This window comes from Xiphophorus maculatus, chromosome 11 (genome assembly GCF_002775205.1).
Source record: "Xiphophorus maculatus strain JP 163 A chromosome 11, X_maculatus-5.0-male, whole genome shotgun sequence".
Classification (NCBI taxonomy): domain Eukaryota; kingdom Metazoa; phylum Chordata; class Actinopteri; order Cyprinodontiformes; family Poeciliidae; genus Xiphophorus; species Xiphophorus maculatus.
Genome location: NC_036453.1, coordinates 13885983 through 13894331, shown reverse-complemented (window position 1 = coordinate 13894331; position 8349 = coordinate 13885983).

Sequence of the window (8349 nt, the reverse complement as noted above, 5' to 3'; positions counted from 1 at the left end):
GCCAATCTTTTAATGAACTGCAAGTGGTTGTTAATGAGACGGGAATTATAACAGTAAGACGTTTCAAGACGAATCATTAAAAGGACACTTTCTTACTGACTATAAACAATAAAAACATAACTACTCAAACATTTCCCCCACTTATGGACAGTAAAAGCACCCCCCATAATTGTAAAGCCCTACAAAAAAATATATTCACAGCCCTTAATGCTTTCATTTTAATAAATTAAATTCAGAAGTCAACTAATCCAGGGATTCTACTGTCGACTGGTGAGAACAAAAAAAAAAACACATTTTGGTCAGCATGCATGATGCTGTGCAGAGCAAAAAGCTAACAACACTTCACACTGCACACACTGGCTCCAAAGTGATACATGGTGGTGGCAACATCATGCTCTGGGGCGGGGCAGCTCAGCAGAAGGATGGAGCTGAAGAAAACCTTTCAGAGGCTACATGAGGTTGAGAAGGACAACAACCATAAACATACAGCCAGAGAAACAAAAACATGCTTCTTCTTAAAGCATATTAATGTGCTAGAATGACTGAGAAGTTTTGGAACCAGGAAACCAATTCAGTCTCTAAAAAGGTCCGAAGCTAATAGAATCATGACCCAAACGACCTGCAGCTGGTTCTGTCCCGACACAGACGAAGCTCATATCCAGAATGAAACACTTCCACTGCTTCCATTCTGCACCACGTCGTGTTGGTCTGTCACATGAAATCCAATTCAAATATACTGGAGTTTGTGGACGGATGTTAAACATTTTTAAAACATTAGCATCTAGACAAACCAAAAACAACAAGCTGAGAAATGTGACTACAGCCCAGTGATCAATGCGACTCTGATAAACAAGTGATTTTATCCAACAGTTTCATGCAATCTAAGGTGTGTGTGCGTGTTGACTGTTAGGAATTTGGTGACTGTCGTGTGTGTGTTTCCTGACTGTCCTCACGGAGATGCTGCAGCATCGTCTCAGGCTTACAGCTCTGTACAACGGGACAATGTTGACATGAACACATATTGCTCTGCCTGAGCTTTTTATATAGCTCATAATATGTCAAAACCACATCTGAGTTATCCTAAATGTAGCTAATATTTAGGTAGAAAACTATTTCTGCACATCCTTGGTATGTTTTATCTAATGATAAAAGTTCAGTCTTTTGGCAGGAAAAAAAACACAGATTTTTGTTTGAAATATTCTGGCATTTCAAAGATGACAGACTCACCGCATCACAGATCTTCCAACGTAATTAACAGTGAGCTTTAATTAAATGTTCATAACTTCTTCCAGACCAGACTCACCTGGACTGTTGAAGAACTTTGACTTTATCTCATCTGAACAGAGCAGACACTTCCATGCCTGTGTTTCCCATTTTGAAGAATAGCTTAACGCCACACGGGGCCTCTGCATCCCGTCACATCTATGGCAAAAGGAAACACTATTGTCAATTTGATTTGATTTCTTCATGAGAAATGCTCTTGTTGCTAAATGAAAACCTTTAACCAGTGAACTTGTTTGAGTTTCCAGAATATATATATATATATTTATTTTGCTTTCAAAGGCTGTCAGGTTTATGCAGATGTTTAGAATAAAGGCAAGTTTATTCTTTTTTAAAAAAAAAACAAAAACTTTTTTGTTTAGCTGAGGAAAGTTTGATGGAAGGAAAATCTCAGGTCACCCCGATAAATGTGTGTATTCTTATTTTCGCAGGTTGGAGAATCAAAGGCTTCAAAGTGTCCTTTGTGAAGACCCCAAAGGAAGAGGACACTTCTTCCGTCTCATTGAAAGTCACTTAATTATCCTTAATATCCGATAAACTGTTCATTTCTGCCTACATCCTTCCAAACTGTCTGACCTGAATCTGTTCTGCTTTGGGAGGTCACAGGGAAACGTGTTTTGACCATAAAGCTGCTGAGACAAACACTAAACCCCACACGGACCACGGTGGGGTAATTTTCTCATTAATAATTAACATATTTGAACCCATTTACACTCACTCACTGTCAGCTGATCTTCTGCTCTGGAAAAAGCAGAAACGGCAGCAGAGAAGCAGCTGGGATGATAGGGGAGCGAGTCGCTCCGTCTTCATGAGCTGCAGACTGACGGTGTGAATCAGAGGGATTTCACTTCTTCCCACCACAGACCTTTACAGATTTAGCATCTTTCGAGAGGTCAAGATTAAAAACCAATATTGTAATTATTTTATACTATTAAAATGTTTCCTTTTAGATTCATTTGTAGAGAAGGAATACTTAACAACTTAAACTACCAACTGACTTTGTCACTGTAATCTCCCTACCGCTCATCTGTTTATTTATGATTTAAGACTGTTCTGTTGTTTACTCCCGTGTTGTCCTTTATTCTATATCTAACAACACTGAGGAGTTTTAGTCGTCCCAAATAAAACCTGTACATATTTGCATTATTTGCCCAGCATCTAATCAGCTTCTACTGTGAGCTAAACAGCTAACAGCTAACAGCGACGCCCCTACAATCTGGCAGAAAGCATATTCTTGGAATATCACAAAATTATCACCAAAAAAAATAAAGCACATTTTTCTAAATTGCCCCTTTGAATCAGAGTATGCTAGTTTTAATAACTGTACAGTTTTTTAAATAGTACATTTGCCCTTACTGTACATTCTCTTATTCTCATTTGTTGTTCTATTAAAAATATATTTCTATCCGACCTAAAGCATTAAACATTTATTCTTTTTTTAAAGTCAGCTTTAAAATCATCTTTATTAAACAATTTGAAATGAAAATAACTATTTCAAGAAAGAAACAAATAATGCTATATTTTGTCGGGATTAAAGCTTTAAAAAAAAAAACAAAACTAAATCTGCTGTCCTTCAACACCAAGATTAACTTTCTTCTCTGTTAAATGGGACTTCTGTGTGTAATGTTTCACAGTCTTTACTGGCGGCCATATTTTCTGGTTGTCTTGTCTCTCAGCAGCAGAATGAGCAGAAATCTTGTTGGAACGCCGAGGTCTGTGGTTAGCCTTCTGACTGGGCTCCATATCAACCATATGTTGGAACACAGACAACATTTTTGTCTGTGTATTAAAAACAGAAACGGCATTTTCCTTCTTTCAACATGCACAAATATTTACAATAAATCCGATTTAAGACATCGAACAAACACTCCTCCCCACTCTCCAGTTTACACCAGCAGTGTGAATTTGTTTTCTTTCTGCCTGCTTTCAGCAGCTCTCAGTCTGACTCCTTTCCTGAAGAGCTGCTTAATAGCCTCTTTCCTCTCACAGGAGATTGCACAGACGTCTTTGCTGGGCCAAAACGCCCAGAGAAAAGCTAACTTAGTGCTAAATACTCAGACTCAGATTCATCTCACGTCACTGCAATGAATAAAAGAACCAGTCGTGAAATGGAGAACGAAGTCTGCAAAGAAAGACAGTGAGATTTTCTTTAAAAAAGGAAAATATATATATAAAATACAGATGTATTGTGCTAGAAAGCTGTTGCCGCTTTAAAGCTAGTGTTTATTTATTTTGATAAATAATTGTCTGCAGGTTTTTCAAATTAGACAAGACCTGGAGAAACAAATAATTGATTAAGCAAATGAACCAATAAATGACTTAAGGAGTGAGAAATGTCCTGAGAATCAAATGTCTCTTGATTTTATGTAGAGTCGTACTCTGTCATTGAGAATATAAGTTCCAATCAGGCTCCCTTGTTAGTTTAAAAGTAACTTTCAAAAATAACCTCTAACCAAACTTTTCACTCAGCTCACATATCCGTCTTTTAAATATTTTTATGGTCTGACGTAATATTCTAATGTTAACTGTTGTGTTTTCATTTGCTGGAAGCAGAAAATCATAATTTCCAGCAATAAAGACCTGAAAACATGAGTCTGTGTGGAATTAATCACATTAATGTGCTCCACTTTGTGGACCGAGCTACTAAACTTCAGTATTATTCAAATATATACAACATAAATGTGACATCTGTGTTGCTTTAAATTTCATTTCTCTAGTCAAAAGTTCCAAAAACAGAATGAAACTTCAGTGAAAATGATTAAAAGTAATGAACCTACAGGAGAAACCCAGGACTTGGATCCAAGCAGCGAACAGAGCAGGAGCTGAGATCCAAAGGAAGGTGACTGCTGACAGGAGGCAGGCGGTTGATTACTGACGAGGTGCAGCGGGGAGAGAAGAGAACGGACTGAGAGAAACTGAAAAATGAACAACAGGAGCCGAACAGAGATAACAGAGAAACTATAAATCATAACAACACTGAACAAAATCTAATTGCATGAACAGAACACACACACACAAAAAAAACCTGAGAAACTCCACAAACTAAAACAAAAACAAAATTTTGTATGGCAAGACCTTTTGAGAATTAATAAATGCAGGGGACCTGAACAGAGGATGACAAGACCTACATGGATCTAATTAAACTCAGTTCTTACTGTAAAACACATTATTTCAGAGGGTCATGGTGTTTATATGAAAAGAATGCATTGATCTGATTGCTTTTTTTAAATCACAAAATAAAAATAATTAGTACTACTACTACTGCAATATAGTTTATGTTAATGTTTGCCATAGCATTTGTGTATTATTGCAAATTAGACACATAAAGGCAAAGGTGGTTGTTGAGCTTTAACATATATCGTGTGAATCGTTCGTCAGCCATCTTGTGAGAGGCATTCTATCAGCGCCACCCTCCAAAATCTGAACAAGGTATGCTCTGCTCCATACGGTTTAACTCAGTCTATACAAAAAAAACCCCCTTTCTGTTGCACTTTAGAAATAAAATGAATAAATTCCAAACAATGAAAAGACAAAATAACCAAAACTAAAGAAGATTTCTTTCTTAGGAGATTCCTTCCATCTAAAGCTAACAATAAACATTTTCTCTTTCATTGAATTAATAAAATAATTTGATTTGTTGTTATTATTACTAGTATTTAATAAAGTCATGCTTAAATAGTTTTTTTCTTTCTTTCTTTTTTTTTTTTTTCGGTCTGTCCAGCATCGTTGGTTGTTTCAGGTGAACCATGTGTTTGTACGGAAGTCGAACCAGATGCGTAGTTGTTATTACTCTGTGACGAAATGTTGTGCTCCACACCTTCTTTGCTCGTTTCCGTTAACAGAGATGAATGAGAACGTTTCACTGCTTTACCGACCGCTTCTGTTTTGTAGCCCCAGTTTCCACCACAGGCGGCCATGAACTGTAGGGAAGGCGCCGCTGTAAAGGAAGCCCAAACCCAAACTTCTTTATCATTTTCTCTCCTTCCCCCCGTTCTGCTGGGAAACAAAAGGTATGTAAAAACTCTCATTCCTATTGTACAGAGAAGGGCCAGCCAAGCTTGTGTGTCCATAGTGTTTAACCAGTGGACCGATGGCAAACGACAGAGTAATCACCTTACAGTGCTGGTAAAACCAGAAGGCCCGGTCACTGCAGGGAAGCCCCTCACAGCTAATCCTTCATCACTTCAGTCTTTGGTTTCCAGTGTCTGTGAGGGAATCATGCAGGATGACACAAATGCACATTTCATTTTAAACAGTATTGTGACTTCAATCAAGACCATGGGATCTGGTTAGAACTTCTGAATGACAGATAACAAAACTCTTACATCTCACTGGCATGACTCAAACAGAAGACTTGAAAATGTCTCAGCCACGTGTTATTATTGCCAGCTCCTAAATGTTTCCGACTTGAGACCCGTATCCTGGACAATTCAGATGAAAAAGGTAAACAATGAAACAATATACATATTGCAATCACCTAGTAAAATAAAACTTTGTTTTATTTAAAAATTATTTTAATTTTAACACTCAAGAAAAAAAGAAATCAACAACTAACAAACAGAAAAAAGCAACACTGTTCTCCACCGAAAGAATAGAATGTCCTCAGAAAAACATGGTGGTGGCAGCATCATGCTATGGGGTTAACACCAATGCGCTCAAAATAACATTATGCCTTTAGTAAAACATGGTGGCAGCATCAACATGTTTCTTTTTTTTTTGTGGTGGATGAATTATCAATAGTATCGGTTTTAACCCTGAAAATGCAAATGTCTGCTGTGGAGAAAACGTCCTCATCAGCTCATAGATTTCATTTATTTTTACTGATTAAGTGATCAAATATTACACAGTCATAGAAGCTGAAAGGTTTTAGGTTTGTGTAGCATAAATATCATATTTAGCTTCATTTTACCGTGGGGTGTCCATAGGAGTCATTATGCTTTTGATGTGATTCATTTCCAACCAGAAAAGATGAACTTTAATCTGTTATGGAAAGGATTATAATGACTTTAATAAGAGCCATTTTTATCCCTCTGATCTTGATTTCTAACTCGCTTTACTTGGTTGCATGGTTTAAAGGTTTAACAGAGCAATAAAAACGAGTTAGGTTGTTAATTAACTACCAGGTTAGCCGTACTCTTATAAAAACTTCCACTGAGAACGAAAAAAACCAAAAACACTTCCCACTCACTTCTCTGGCCTTCCAGCCAGGTTTCAACATCTTCTCAGGCAACAGAGCAACAATGCAGATGTGGCTTCATTTGAACTAACGTCACGCTAAGCAATAACGGGACTCAAAGATGTCAAAATCAGAAAAGAACTTAATGAGAGATTTAAATCTCATGTTTCATTCTGCATTCACGCGTCCCAGAAGTTGCCTGGCAACATCACAGTTTCGGTAGAGCTACAAGGTACTATGAATGACATAATCACCGGCCATGTGGTCAAGTGCAGAGCGAGCTTCAGAATAAGGAAGGAACTGGATTTCAGCGATTTCGAGCTTTGCACAGTCGTTGGCGCCAGATTTTCCCACCACAACCGTCTCTGAGGCTTACAAAGAATGGTCCGCGTGGACGAAAATGGCATAAAGTCAGAGCGGAGAGGACAGACTGGTTTGAGGTGATAAAAAGGCAACGGTGATCATCATTTATCAGCTCTAAAAGCCTGGAGGCAGATGGACGACGGCTGCAACAGAAAACCACACCAGTTGACAAACAACCATCAAGCTCAGTTCATTATGAAAACTGATTTAAATAGTTTTCTGTTTAAGAAAACCCAGCACTCTGCATCAAGTTATTATCCTAGAAACATGTTTAATATGGGATTTAAAAGACTCTATCTATCTATCTATCTATCTATCTATCTATCTATCTATCTATCTATCTATCTATCTATCTATCTATCTATCTATCTATCTATCTATCTATCTATCTATCTATCTATCTATCTATCTATCTATCTATCTATCTATCTATCTATCTATCTATCTATCTATCTATCTATCTATCTATCTATCTATCTATCTATCTATCTATCTATCTATCTATCTATCTATCCATCCATCCATCCATCCATCCATCCATCCATCCATCCATCCATCCATCCATCCATCCATCCATCCATCCATCCCTAGTAAAGTAATAGCATGTTGTGCTGTTTCCACATTATTTGATGATTTCAAAGTAAAAGACATCAGAAGAAGTGAAATAACAAAAGGACAGATAAATGGACCAGTCAACACCTTCTCCAGTTTGACGGCGGCCGCTGTCAGAGGAATCAGGCCAATAATTGCAGTTGTTTCATGTGTGTACCTGTTGACCCCACCCGCCCCCTGTCCCTCTCATCCCCTCATCCTCTGCATGTCCGCTCCGTGACCAGAGGATGGGAGTGGGCAACAATGCTGCCAGCTGCGGCCTCACGCTGTGAGCAAAAGCCATTCATTTAAAAGGAGTTTTTGTTCAGCTTAAGAAGTGAAGTGGGAAGTTATTTCTTTGAAGAAGAAGAAGCCCTCCCCTCCCCTTCTGGAGATTTCCTGATCAAAAAGCACGAGTTCTGTAATTTGCTGAAAGTCCTGGTGATGTTCTCTGGGAGAACGGGAGCAATGAGAGGATACAGAAACACAGAGGGATCTGGTTGGGGGAGGTGGGGAGACGGGAGGGATCTGAGTGGGAGAACTGGGGTGGGGGGATCTGGGTCACTGGTCATCCTGAAAAAACAGAATGCCAGTTCACTGTAGTGTTTTCCTGCATGGGGGCCATACATTTCCTCCTGCACTCAGCTTATGGCGCTTGCCATGTTTATTGTACAGCACTGTAAAGATGAAGTAAATGTATTTCTCTTTAAGGAAGCATAATCTCACTTAAAAATGTATTTCCCCAAAATCTACAAAAAAAAAAAACAAAAAAACAAAACATTTACTTTGGGTCCATTCTGAAGAAGTAATTCTTTCTTAAATAAAATCCTAATTTCTCAGAAGCTCAGCTCCAATTGGGGCTCCAAATGGATCATCTTAAAAAACAAAAAACAAAAACTGAATCCACAATTCACAAGCACAAGCTTTCACTCACTCAC